Below are 13879 nucleotides of genomic sequence, written 5' to 3'. Positions count from 1 at the left end.
GGAGGAGGAGGAGGAGGAAGAAGGACCTGGAGCAGCCCCAGCACAGGAGACTGAAAGGGTGGTGCCCTTCCATCCACCGCAGGAGGGTGAGTGGCAGAGCTGGGCTGCAGGGCTGGAGCCTGCAGCCAACCTGGCCCCATGCCATGCCATGCCATGCCATGCCATGCAATCCCCTGGGGAAATGCCCAAGGAGAGGCGGGAAGAGGGGCCGGGCAGACACCCCACAGCGGCCTCGCTCCATCCCCCTGGGGCATCCCGGGGCTCTCCCTGCCTGGGGAGCGCAGGGCTGGGCTGTGTTCTCCGGCCTCTCCCGCAGCCCCTCAGCTCTGGCTGCGCTCCCTCTTTGCCAGATGAAGCTGTTGAGCGCACACAAGAGCAGGAATCCAGCCGTGGCCGCTTCCACAGAACAGCGCAGGTACCTGCAGCCACCTCCACCTGGGCTGGGCCTGCTGTCTCTGCTCAGCCCAGCACCGTGTGTGCAGCACTCCATGCAACATCCCCGGCTTCTTGCCCTTCTCCTACAGCTCATTTGCGACTTCATCCGGAGCATTCGGCAGGAAGAGACCCACACCATGGGCACTGGGCTCAGAGCTCACTCCGAGCTCCTCAAGCATGAGACCAGTGCCGCCCTGCTGGATTTGCTCCTGGAGAAGGGTGTTGCCCGGCCAGAACAAGTAAGCAGCCTGGGGCCAGGCTCACATTCCCCCATGAGTCATGTGGCTTCCCCAGCCACGCCTGCTGGTCCCTCAGAGCCTTTGAGGCCATGGCAGTGCACTGGCAAGGGAAGCGCTTCTCTGGGGAGCCTGGGGACATTGCTCTCTCTGGCAGCTTTCCAAGTCTCCCCGTGCCTCCTCCAGGTGCCTGCCATGGTCAGGTACATTCACCGATGGCTCCTGGCCAACGATTCTGCCGAGCACAGGCTGGACAAGGCCCTGCTGAAACTCACCAAAGCACACCCGGCTGACGCAGTCGTGACGCTCCTGCGTGTGGCCCCGTCCTGTGACAGGTATGGGGCCCACCTGTCCAGAGGGCTCAGGCCTCCCCAGCCCATCACCCTGTACCGCCTGGCCCAGGTGTCGGAGCAAAAGACAGTTCCAGAACCCTCTGGCTGCTGCCGTTCCCAGCCCTGGCACGTCAGCCCCTGAGCCTGCTGCCATGCTGCCTTGCTGCCCCTCAGGGCCTGTCCTCACAGGGCTGGGCTGCCTGGCTGCTGCTGGCAAGGGCCAGTGGACAGAGGCAGTGCCGGCGGTCAGCCCGGGCCCCTAGGGATGCCCAGGCCACCATGCTGTGTCTGAGACCCCCCATGAGACAGAGCTCTAACCCCGCAGAGCTGCCATCTCCATGTGGAAGACCATCATGTGCTCGTCCAGGACTGCCGAGCCAGTGCAGCTGATCCTCCTGGATGTGCTGGGGAGCTGGCCAGAGTACAGCACGTGCACCTCGGATGGGGACAAAACGGCTGTCTTTGCCCTGGCTGTGAGTTTCCGCAACTGGCCTTTGCTGGCCCCAAGGCCGCCTCTCCAGCAGCTCTCCATCCTCCTTCCCCCACTGCATCTGCCTGCCTCAGGCGCTGCCCGGAAACCTGGCCCAGGGGCAGCTTCAGGCCCACCAGGCCCCGTGCTCCCCCTGCCAAGGTCTCTCCGGGCCTCTCCCTGCCACGCTCGGGCCCTGCCACACGGACACCTGGGCACTGAGCGCTGTCTCGGGGGGCTTTGTCCTTTGCAGGCAACCGTGGTGATGTGGAAGGTCCTCCAGGAGTCCCCTGTCCCACGTGTAGTGAGGCCATATTTCCCCCGCCTTTTTGTTCATCTGCTCTTTCAAGTGTTCTCCAGCACAGAAGAGATGCCAGAGGAGGTGCAAACCTTCTGGAAGGATTGCCTGGAAGAGCACGGTCTTGCCACCAGCCCCAACAGCTGCTCCATCCCACTCCTCCTGTCCTTGGCACGTGGCCTGCAAAGGAGCCAGTGCTGCCAGTGTGACCCGGGCTTTGCTGTGCACACAGGTTTGCAGTGCAGAGCCTGAAGTCCCTGCTCTGCCAAAAGCAGTACAAGGATGTGGTGGTGTCAGTGGAACGCAAGCGTGGCTGGGACACGCTACTCTGTGCTGACACCCGCCACTATGCTGTGGGTCTGCTGGCCAGGTGAGACTCTCTTTCTCCCCATTGATCCTGCCATTTGTGCTCTGTGCCCGAGCTGTCCCACACATTCCCCGAGGCCCTGGGACACAATGAGGGACGGCTAACGACACACTGAGGGACGGCCAAGCAGACTGGAAAAGGCTGGCAGGGGAGAGAGCACAGGAGGAGACACCTCCTAAAGGGCCCAGGTCCCCTTGCAGGGTGGTGGTAAAAGACCACCAGGCTCTGTAAGCCTGTCCTTGGAGAGATTTGCTCAGCTTCCTGCTCCCTTTTTTGCCCTCCTAGGGAGATGCGCCATGCTTGTCATCGCTTGTGTTCCAGTATTGCACTCCACCTCCTCTGGCTGCTCAGCACACAGGAGCCACACTGGGATCTGCCCGCCCTGGCATTCCTTGTGGAGGTGAGCCGGGTGTCCAGCGCTGCCTGGCTGTGCTGCCTCCCAGCTCTCTGCCCTCTCGTGGCCGCAGCCGCCTGGCACGGTGCCCGCACCCTGTGCTGCTGCTGCTGCGTCCTGGGCCCAGCCCTGTGTGGCTGCGGGCTCCTGCCGGCCGGCTCCCCCATCACTGGCCTGTGCCTTTCAGGTCCTCGTGTGCCTGGATTCTAGTGAATGTGGCGACAGTGTTGTGAAGGTCTCTTCAAGGTACCTGCAGAGCGAGTGCAGGGAGAGGCGTCGCCTGGCGCTCAGGGCCCTTCTCGAGCTCATTGATGATCCCTCAATGGTGAGAAGGGGGCGGTGGCTGAAGCTGCGCTGGGAACGCAGTCACTTGGCCTGGCCTGGGCTTTGGGCACTGGGGCAGCTGCTCCCAGCTCTCCTGCCTCCTGCTTCAGCTGCCCCAGTGCTTCAGGACAGTCCTTTGGCCTCTGGGCCCTGTGGCAGTAGGGTGGGACTTCACAGCCTTGTGTTCCGCACAGGCCGAAAGAATGTGGAGCTTGACCAAAAGCCTCATGCACCTACTGGGGGACAATGAAGCAGAGATAGCTGGCATGACACTCATCACACTCAGCTTTATACTCCTGCACAAACACCTTCTGATGTCAACCCCCATTGCCGTGCAGCTGGCTGAGGCACTCCTGCCGCTCTTTGACCACGTAAGGCTCCGTGCCCCCAGCTACAGCCACTGGCTGCTGCCTGGAAACTGTGCGCCCTGTGCATTTCCAGCCCCGTGCCCAGGGCGCCCTGGAGGAGCCCATGCTGAGGTGTTTTTTCGTTTTTTTTTTCATCTAGGATAATAGCCAGGTACAGCTGCTCTCCATAAGACTCTTCCGAGACATGATGGAGTATTTGGAAGAGAGAGAAAAACCTTTGGAAAGCCCTGTGCAACAGAGCCTGCTTCCACTCTTCTTCCACTGCAATGATGAGAATCAGCATGTGGCAGAGGTGAGGACTCCTGGGCTGCAGCTGTGGGCTGCTGTCCGCCTGGCAGGGGGCTCGGCTGCCTCCTGCCCTGCGCCTGCTGGACCGCAGCCTCCTCCAGGCCATGGCAGGGGGAGGCGGGTCCCGTGCCCTGGGCTGTGGGGCCATCTCCACGTCTCTGCTGCTCTCCAGGCTTCTCGGGAAACACTGCTTTATGCGGTCAAGTTCATGAAGAGGAGGGATCTCAAAAAGCTACTGAAGGAGCAGAAACTGTGGAAGTTCAGCAAGTACCTGGTAAGGACGGCCTGGAATCCCCAACTCAGCCAGGAGAAGGCCCCTGAGGGCGGTGCTCAGTGTGCGGGCCGGGCAGCTGTGCCCCTGCGCGCTGCTGCAGCCAGAGGCCGCGCGGGCTCTTCTCCAGGCTCCCGTGGGCCCGAGCCGGGTGCCCATGGAGCCCCGGCCCGGCGGGGCTGCGGGGCAGGGGTGGCACCGCGGCTTCCCGGGCAGCAGCCGGCCCTCTCCCCCTCCCCTCGGGAGCCCGCAACCAGCGGCTGCTGGCCGCGCCTCAGGGCTGTGCGGCCAGGGGAGGCCGGGGCTGGGCGCAGGCAGCGCCCGGCCCAGGGGCTGAGCCCGCACCAACCCTTTCCTCCTGCCGCTCTCTGCAGCTGGCAGAGGACAGGAGCAGAGCGGCCGAGCACCTGCGCCGGGCCCTGCGCTACCTGGAGAGCCCACAAGAGCCCCTGCGAGAGGCGGCCATCAGGTTCATGGGTGAGTTACGAGCCCGGGCTCCCTCCCCGGCCCGCCGCAGCTCGGCCCCAGCCCCGCCTGTTGCCCCGGCAGCGGCAGCCGGGCCCGGCGCCGTGCAGCCCCGCCTGGCCTGGGCATTGCTGCTGCCGCCCTCTGACAGCCGTGCCCTGGGGCGACAGTGTGCTGCATGGGCTGAGCTGAGCGCTGCCGGGCCAGCAGCCCGTGTGGCCACAGCGCCGGCAGCGCCGCTGGCAGGGAGCTGTGCTGCTGGGGCCGTGACAGGCTCTGTGTTCACAGGCATGGCCGGGCCCGGCGCCTGAGGGGGCAGCAGCAAGAGCTGCAGCTGATCTGCACTGGTGAGTGAGGGCAGCAGGCTGACAGCGGGGGCTGCCGGGGGGAGCTGCAAGCCCTGCCCCGGCTGCGGAGGGCTCTGCTCCCGTGGGCAAAGCACACAGAGATTTCAGGGCCACGCGGGCCATTCGTGGCCAGCAGCTTTGGGCTGATCCCCTTGCTCCCTTCTCCCTCCTGGCCATGGCAAGAGCCGGCCGGGATGGCCCTTGCAGGGGGCTCCTCCTCGGCTCCCTGTGGCTCCAGCTTCTGACCGTGCCTCTGTTCCTCTCTCTCGCAGCCCTTGAAGACAAAGCACAAGACACCAGCCTCGCCGTCGGAAGCCTAGCAATTCAAACGCTGTGCATCCTCAGGTCAGGACAGCGGGCTCCCATCTCCAGGTTCCAGTGGCTCCAAAATCACCTGCGCAGGGCGTGGAAGACATGGCCTCGTCTGGCACGGCTCGGCTGCCTGCCCTGCCAGAGCTCTGTGGAGAATTGATCCCAGAAGCTCTTTTTGCTGGGGCCACCTGAGTCAGGTTTTATTTGGTTTTTCTTCAAGAATTTTCTTTTCATTTTTTTTTCTTTGACCATGTAAATATAGACTATGTTAACATCCACAGACTCCCAGGATCTTTCTTTTGCTGCCCAGGGTCCGTAGGGCATAGGGGAGGAGGGGGAAAAGGATGCCCGCGCTCAGCCAGCTGCCCAGGTGTGCAGTGGGCCAGGGGAAATGGCCAGAAGCCCCTTGGCCTTTGGTGGTTCTGCTGAAGCCTTTGTGCTGCCCACAGAGGGGCTGGGCAGGGGCTGGAGCTGCGGGGATCCCTGCCAGAGCAGTGCCTGGAGATGGCCACAAGCCCTGTGCCAGGCAGGAAGCGCCAGCCATGTCCTCCTGCTCGTGTGCTGCTGGCTGCCTTGCTGAGGGCTCCCAGGTGCCTCTGCATGGGGCTGCTCTGGAGCTGCTGTGGGGCTGCGGCGCTGCTGCCGGGCAGCTTGGCCGGGCTGGGGCAGCCCCTGAGGGGCTGGAGCGCTGGCAAGCCCTGGGCAATGGGCTCTCAGAGGCCACAAGCAGCCCTCTGGCAGCCGCCTTGTTCCTGCCAGAGTTGACTTGCAAGACGCATCCTGGGCACTCTGCAACTAACAGCATCAGTGTTGTTGGAAACCCAAATGCAGAGAAGTCTCAGACCTTTGGTCTTGTCAGCAAAGCTTAGAATTAAACACAGGATTTGATCTGAGACCTTGGAAAGGGCTCCCAAACTTAGGTGCTAGAAGCAAGAATGCGGATTTCTAGTTTATAGCAGCGACACGGGGAGGAAAGTTGAAGTGGAGGAAAGTTTAGAGTTTTCCAGTTCAAGATCTAGGAAGAAATCAAAGTAGTTACAATGGTAAACAAGAAGTTTAGGATGCAGGGCTGTAGGTTTGTGTGTCATAGCGTGATTGGCTAAGGAAGCTTACACTGTAGCATGATGTGGGAAGCCAGGAAAGGCCTCTGACTGCCCTGCAGGACTCCAGACCCTGTCAGAGGGCTCAGAGACCTTGGCACAGAGCCCAAGACCCCCGTGCCTTTGATTTAGCCCTTGGAAAAAACAACGACCAACCTTGTATGAAGAATGACCAGCCACAAAAGTTGAAGTAGAATGATAGTGAATTTATCCCAGAGTGGAAAAATAGATGTTGAGGGTTTTTAGAATGGGGCTTCAGGGGGCAAGATGGAGGAATCTGGGCATGTGCAGCCTTTCTCCTTCTTCTTCTTCTTGGCCTCCCTCTTCTGCTGTGATCTTGGCACTTTGAGATTGGTCTAGAGTAGAAGCTCACTGTCTAACATAGATGATAGGGATTGGAAAGTAATTGTAAATATTGTACAGGTAGTTGTTAGTATAAAAAGATAACACCACCCCAGGGGAGGCAGAGTGCCTTAGACTGTCTTGCTGAGCGGACCTCGGCGGGACAGGAGAAAGAATTTTATAGATAAGATACAATAAACAACCTTGAGACTGAGAAATGAAGAGCTCTGACTCCTTCTTCGACCACCGGGCTGAGAAAAGAGATTTTCAAACTTATCTCAGGGTCACTCTGACCAGCTAGAGACCCCGAGAGCATGAGTCCATAAGATGAAATCTTGAAGATTGGGCCCAAAACATAAAAATCCTTGTTGGCCATGTCTTCTTGGCCAGGAAATCCTTCAAAGCTCTTGTAACTACAAGTCTTGCGGCCCTGTGAGCCCTGCGGCGGAGATGTGAGCCCAACTCACCCTTCCTGCCTATGTAGAAGAGAAGAAAAAGCAATGGCATCATCTAAAAAACTCAGAGGTCCGCTCTCTAGCTCGTTCCAAACTCCTTCAACTCCCCCAAAGTGGGATTTAGCTACAAACAGATGACAAGGACTCTTAGGGCTGCCTCTTTGACTCCAGAGCGGCTGCTTTAGAATCTTTCACAACACCCTGTGTAGTTAGGTGCCAGAAATGGATCATTTGAAGAAACTTTCCCAACTGACTTGCATGGAGGCTTGTTTGAAGGGTCTTTGAAGAGAAAGCCTCCCAGCAGAGGTCTGGGCTTTGGCCTAGCTGTGTCCCCTGCTGATTGTGAAGTGTGCCATCAGCTGAAGGGCTATCTGGGCTAAAAATATCATCCAGTCACTTGGACTTGCTCTTTTTGGCCTATAAAAGCTGGACCCACTTTTGGGGCAAATTTGGAGACCTCATCTATGGGTGGATGGACCAGCTAGGATTTTCCCAGTTGTTGAAATGGTTCCCCAGGTCCCTGGTGGAAAACGGGGCTGCCCAGCAACTGCGCATCTGCAAGATGACAAACAATTGTCTTGGTTTGAAGAGAGAGGTGTCTGCTAAGCAAGGCAGAAGTCTTCTCTGAAATGGAAAATGTAAATCCCCTCTCTTCAAATGATTCTCATTTAGAAATTCAAATGCTCTCAGGGAAAGATATGGGGATAGGAGTGAGCCCGCAGAGCCAGGCGGCGCTGGCTTATGGTCTGAGGCCTTCCTAAAGATCCTGTCAGGCTGGGGCCAGGGATTCCTTCCAAGCTGGGCCACTTTGGCTGAGCTGGGGCCGGCCCCAGGGCAGGAGGCAGTGTGTGCAAGGCCCCTGGCTGGCACACTGCAGCACGGTCACCGTGCCATGGAACGGAACCCGGTCTCCAAGGCCCCTTTGTGACACGTGGGAAATAGAAGTTTGCCCGGGTGCTGGGAACAAGCAACGGGGCACAACGGGACAGAGCAGTGCTGTGAGGAGCCCCCACACAGTGCACTCGTTCCCGTCTGACCAGGAGCTTTTCTGCAGCGTTGTTCCTGCAGCTGAGCTCCAGGCCAGAGCACAGCACTCGGTGACCCGTGGCCTTCCGAGGCTTCTATTCTGCAGCTGCCCTCCAGGGCAGAGTGTGGGACTTGGTGCCCCAGAGCTTTCCCAAGGCGTCTCTCCTGCAAGTAGCTCCTGTCACAGACATGGAGCAGAGACCCCCGAGAATGCCCAAGATGGCCTGGGTGGAGGAGGAGGAGGAGGAGGAGGAAGAAGGACCTGGAGCAGCCCCAGCACAGGAGACTGAAAGGGTGGTGCCCTTCCATCCACCGCAGGAGGGTGAGTGGCAGAGCTGGGCTGCAGGGCTGGAGCCTGCAGCCAACCTGGCCCCATGCCATGCCATGCCATGCCATGCCATGCCATGCAATCCCCTGGGGAAATGCCCAAGGAGAGGCGGGAAGAGGGGCCGGGCAGACACCCCACAGCGGCCTCGCTCCATCCCCCTGGGGCATCCCGGGGCTCTCCATGCCTGGGGAGCGCAGGGCTGGGCTGTGTTCTCCGGCCTCTCCCGCAGCCCCTCAGCTCTGGCTGCGCTCCCTCTTTGCCAGATGAAGCTGTCGAGCGCACACAAGAGCAGGAATCCAGCCGTGGCCGCTTCCACAGAACAGCGCAGGTACCTGCAGCCACCTCCACCTGGGCTGGGCCTGCTGTCTCTGCTCAGCCCAGCACCGTGTGTGCAGCACTCCATGCAACATCCCCGGCTTCTTGCCCTTCTCCTACAGCTCATTTGCGACTTCATCCGGAGCATTCGGCAGGAAGAGACCCACACCATGGGCACTGGGCTCAGAGCTCGCTCCGAGCTCCTCAAGCATGAGACCAGTGCCGCCCTGCTGGATTTGCTCCTGGAGAAGGGTGTTGCCCGGCCAGAACAAGTAAGCAGCCTGGGGCCAGGCTCACATTCCCCCATGAGTCATGTGGCTTCCCCAGCCACGCCTGCTGGTCCCTCAGAGCCTTTGAGGCCATGGCAGTGCACTGGCAAGGGAAGCGCTTCTCTGGGGAGCCTGGGGACATTGCTCTCTCTGGCAGCTTTCCAAGTCTCCCCGTGCCTCCTCCAGGTGCCTGCCATGGTCAGGTACATTCACCGATGGCTCCTGGCCAACGATTCTGCCGAGCACAGGCTGGACAAGGCCCTGCTGAAACTCACCAAAGCACACCCGGCTGACGCAGTCGTGACGCTCCTGCGTGTGGCCCCGTCCTGTGACAGGTATGGGGCCCACCTGTCCAGAGGGCTCAGGCCTCCCCAGCCCATCACCCTGTACCGCCTGGCCCAGGTGTCGGAGCAAAAGACAGTTCCAGAACCCTCTGGCTGCTGCCGTTCCCAGCCCTGGCACGTCAGCCCCTGAGCCTGCTGCCATGCTGCCTTGCTGCCCCTCAGGGCCTGTCCTCACAGGGCTGGGCTGCCTGGCTGCTGCTGGCAAGGGCCAGTGGACAGAGGCAGTGCCGGCGGTCAGCCCGGGCCCCTAGGGATGCCCAGGCCACCATGCTGTGTCTGAGACCCCCCATGAGACAGAGCTCTAACCCCGCAGAGCTGCCATCTCCATGTGGAAGACCATCATGTGCTCGTCCAGGACTGCCGAGCCAGTGCAGCTGATCCTCCTGGATGTGCTGGGGAGCTGGCCAGAGTACAGCACGTGCACCTCGGATGGGGACAAAACGGCTGTCTTTGCCCTGGCTGTGAGTTTCCGCAACTGGCCTTTGCTGGCCCCAAGGCCGCCTCTCCAGCAGCTCTCCATCCTCCTTCCCCCACTGCATCTGCCTGCCTCAGGCGCTGCCCGGAAACCTGGCCCAGGGGCAGCTTCAGGCCCACCAGGCCCCGTGCTCCCCCTGCCAAGGTCTCTCCAGGCCTCTCCCTGCCACGCTCGGGCCCTGCCACACGGACACCTGGGCACTGAGCGCTGTCTCGGGGGGCTTTGTCCTTTGCAGGCAACCGTGGTGATGTGGAAGGTCCTCCAGGAGTCCCCTGTCCCACGTGTAGTGAGGCCATATTTCCCCCGCCTTTTTGTTCATCTGCTCTTTCAAGTGTTCTCCAGCACAGAAGAGATGCCAGAGGAGGTGCAAACCTTCTGGAAGGATTGCCTGGAAGAGCACGGTCTTGCCACCAGCCCCAACAGCTGCTCCATCCCACTCCTCCTGTCCTTGGCACGTGGCCTGCAAAGGAGCCAGTGCTGCCAGTGTGACCCGGGCTTTGCTGTGCACACAGGTTTGCAGTGCAGAGCCTGAAGTCCCTGCTCTGCCAAAAGCAGTACAAGGATGTGGTGGTGTCAGTGGAACGCAAGCGTGGCTGGGACACGCTGCTCTGTGCTGACACCCGCCACTATGCTGTGGGTCTGCTGGCCAGGTGAGACTCTCTTTCTCCCCATTGATCCTGCCATTTGTGCTCTGTGCCCGAGCTGTCCCACACATTCCCCGAGGCCCTGGGACACAATGAGGGACGGCTAACGACACACTGAGGGACGGCCAAGCAGACTGGAAAAGGCTGGCAGGGGAGAGAGCACAGGAGGAGACACCTCCTAAAGGGCCCAGGTCCCCTTGCAGGGTGGTGGTAAAAGACCACCAGGCTCTGTAAGCCTGTCCTTGGAGAGATTTGCTCAGCTTCCTGCTCCCTTTTTTGCCCTCCTAGGGAGATGCGCCATGCTTGTCATCGCTTGTGTTCCAGTATTGCACTCCACCTCCTCTGGCTGCTCAGCACACAGGAGCCACACTGGGATCTGCCCGCCCTGGCATTCCTTGTGGAGGTGAGCCGGGTGTCCAGCGCTGCCTGGCTGTGCTGCCTCCCAGCTCTCTGCCCTCTCGTGGCCGCAGCCGCCTGGCACGGTGCCCGCACCCTGTGCTGCTGCTGCTGCGTCCTGGGCCCAGCCCTGTGTGGCTGCGGGCTCCTGCCGGCCGGCTCCCCCATCACTGGCCTGTGCCTTTCAGGTCCTCGTGTGCCTGGATTCTAGTGAATGTGGCGACAGTGTTGTGAAGGTCTCTTCAAGGTACCTGCAGAGCGAGTGCAGGGAGAGGCGTCGCCTGGCGCTCAGGGCCCTTCTCGAGCTCATTGATGATCCCTCAATGGTGAGAAGGGGGCGGTGGCTGAAGCTGCGCTGGGAACGCAGTCACTTGGCCTGGCCTGGGCTTTGGGCACTGGGGCAGCTGCTCCCAGCTCTCCTGCCTCCTGCTTCAGCTGCCCCAGTGCTTCAGGACAGTCCTTTGGCCTCTGGGCCCTGTGGCAGTAGGGTGGGACTTCACAGCCTTGTGTTCCGCACAGGCCGAAAGAATGTGGAGCTTGACCAAAAGCCTCATGCACCTACTGGGGGACAATGAAGCAGAGATAGCTGGCATGACACTCATCACACTCAGCTTTATACTCCTGCACAAACACCTTCTGATGTCAACCCCCATTGCCGTGCAGCTGGCTGAGGCACTCCTGCCGCTCTTTGACCACGTAAGGCTCCGTGCCCCCAGCTACAGCCACTGGCTGCTGCCTGGAAACTGTGCGCCCTGTGCATTTCCAGCCCCGTGCCCAGGGCGCCCTGGAGGAGCCCATGCTGAGGTGTTTTTTCGTTTTTTTTTTCATCTAGGATAATAGCCAGGTACAGCTGCTCTCCATAAAACTCTTCCGAGACATGATGGAGTATTTGGAAGAGAGAGAAAAACCTTTGGAAAGCCCTGTGCAACAGAGCCTGCTTCCACTCTTCTTCCACTGCAATGATGAGAATCAGCATGTGGCAGAGGTGAGGACTCCTGGGCTGCAGCTGTGGGCTGCTGTCCGCCTGGCAGGGGGCTCGGCTGCCTCCTGCCCTGCGCCTGCTGGACCGCAGCCTCCTCCAGGCCATGGCAGGGGGAGGCGGGTCCCGTGCCCTGGGCTGTGGGGCCATCTCCACGTCTCTGCTGCTCTCCAGGCTTCTCGGGAAACACTGCTTTATGCGGTCAAGTTCATGAAGAGGAGGGATCTCAAAAAGCTACTGAAGGAGCAGAAACTGTGGAAGTTCAGCAAGTACCTGGTAAGGACGGCCTGGAATCCCCAACTCAGCCAGGAGAAGGCCCCTGATGGCGGTGCTCAGTGTGCGGGCCGGGCAGCTGTGCCCCTGCGCGCTGCTGCAGCCAGAGGCCGCGCGGGCTCTTCTCCAGGCTCCCGTGGGCCCGAGCCGGGTGCCCATGGAGCCCCGGCCCGGCGGGGCTGCGGGGCAGGGGTGGCACCGCGGCTTCCCGGGCAGCAGCCGGCCCTCTCCCCCTCCCCTCGGGAGCCCGCAACCAGCGGCTGCTGGCCGCGCCTCAGGGCTGTGCGGCCAGGGGAGGCCGGGGCTGGGCGCAGGCAGCGCCCGGCCCAGGGGCTGAGCCCGCACCAACCCTTCCCTCCTGCCGCTCTCTGCAGCTGGCAGAGGACAGGAGCAGAGCGGCCGAGCACCTGCGCCGGGCCCTGCGCTACCTGGAGAGCCCACAAGAGCCCCTGCGAGAGGCGGCCATCAGGTTCATGGGTGAGTTACGAGCCCGGGCTCCCTCCCCGGCCCGCCGCAGCTCGGCCCCAGCCCCGCCTGTTGCCCCGGCAGCGGCAGCCGGGCCCGGCGCCGTGCAGCCCCGCCTGGCCTGGGCATTGCTGCTGCCGCCCTCTGACAGCCGTGCCCTGGGGCGACAGTGTGCTGCATGGGCTGAGCTGAGCGCTGCCGGGCCAGCAGCCCGTGTGGCCACAGCGCCGGCAGCGCCGCTGGCAGGGAGCTGTGCTGCTGGGGCCGTGACAGGCTCTGTGTTCACAGGCATGGCCGGGCGGCACCTGAGGGGGCAGCAGCAAGAGCTGCAGCTGATCTGCACTGGTGAGTGAGGGCAGCAGGCTGACAGCGGGGGCTGCCGGGGGGAGCTGCAAGCCCTGCCCCGGCTGCGGAGGGCTCTGCTCCCGTGGGCAGAGCACACAGAGATTTCAGGGCCAGGCGGGCCATTCGTGGCCAGCAGCTTCGGGCTGATCCCCTTGCTCCCTTCTCCCTCCTGGCCATGGCAAGAGCCGGCCGGAATGGCCCTTGCAGGGGGCTCCTCCTCGGCTCCCTGTGGCTCCAGCTTCTGACCGTGCCTCTGTTCCTCTCTCTCGCAGCCCTTGAAGACAAAGCACACGACACCAGCCTCGCCGTCGGAAGCCTAGCAATTCAAACGCTGTGCATCCTCAGGTCAGGACAGCGGGCTCCCATCTCCAGGTTCCAGTGGCTCCAAAATCACCTGCGCAGGGCGTGGAAGACATGGCCTCGTCTGGCACGGCTCGGCTGCCTGCCCTGCCAGAGCTCTGTGGAGAATTGATCCCAGAAGCTCTTTTTGCTGGGGCCACCTGAGTCAGGTTTTATTTGGTTTTTCTTCAAGAATTTTCTTTTCATTTTTTTTTCTTTGACCATGTAAATATAGACTATGTTAACATCCACAGACTCCCAGGATCTTTCTTTTGCTGCCCAGGGTCCGTAGGGCATAGGGGAGGAGGGGGAAAAGGATGCCCGCGCTCAGCCAGCTGCCCGGGTGTGCAGTGGGCCAGGGGAAATGGCCAGAAGCCCCTTGGCCTTTGGTGGTTCTGCTGAAGCCTTTGTGCTGCCCACAGAGGGGCTGGGCAGGGGCTGGAGCTGCGGGGATCCCTGCCAGAGCAGTGCCTGGAGATGGCCACAAGCCCTGTGCCAGGCAGGAAGCGCCAGCCATGTCCTCCTGCTCGTGTGCTGCTGGCTGCCTTGCTGAGGGCTCCCAGGTGCCTCTGCATGGGGCTGCTCTGGAGCTGCTGTGGGGCTGCGGCGCTGCTGCCGGGCAGCTTGGCCGGGCTGGGGCAGCCCCTGAGGGGCTGGGGCGCTGGCAAGCCCTGGGCAATGGGCTCTCAGAGGCCACAAGCAGCCCTCTGGCAGCCGCCTTGTTCCTGCCAGAGTTGACTTGCAAGACGCATCCTGGGCACTCTGCAACTAACAGCATCAGTGTTGTTGGAAACCCAAATGCAGAGAAGTCTCAGACCTTTGGTCTTGTCAGCAAAGCTTAGAATTAAACACAGGATTTGATCTGAGACCTTGGAAAG

The 13879-nt window shown here is 61.3% G+C and overlaps 1 pseudogene; it reads right to left on the bottom strand.

Moving 5' to 3' along the window:
• The window catches only part of LOC128943635 (zinc finger protein 271-like), a 684983-nt pseudogene that overhangs the window by 288727 nt on the left and 382377 nt on the right, over positions 1-13879 (bottom strand).

The sequence above is a fragment of the Melozone crissalis genome, unplaced genomic scaffold (genome assembly GCF_028551555.1).
Source record: "Melozone crissalis strain CALT ecotype California unplaced genomic scaffold, PUWL_Pcris_2 ptg000052l_1, whole genome shotgun sequence".
NCBI classification, from domain to species: Eukaryota; Metazoa; Chordata; class Aves; order Passeriformes; family Passerellidae; genus Melozone; species Melozone crissalis.
The sequence above is the reverse complement of the archived record's forward strand: the minus strand, read 5'-3'. Positions and strand labels throughout refer to the sequence as shown.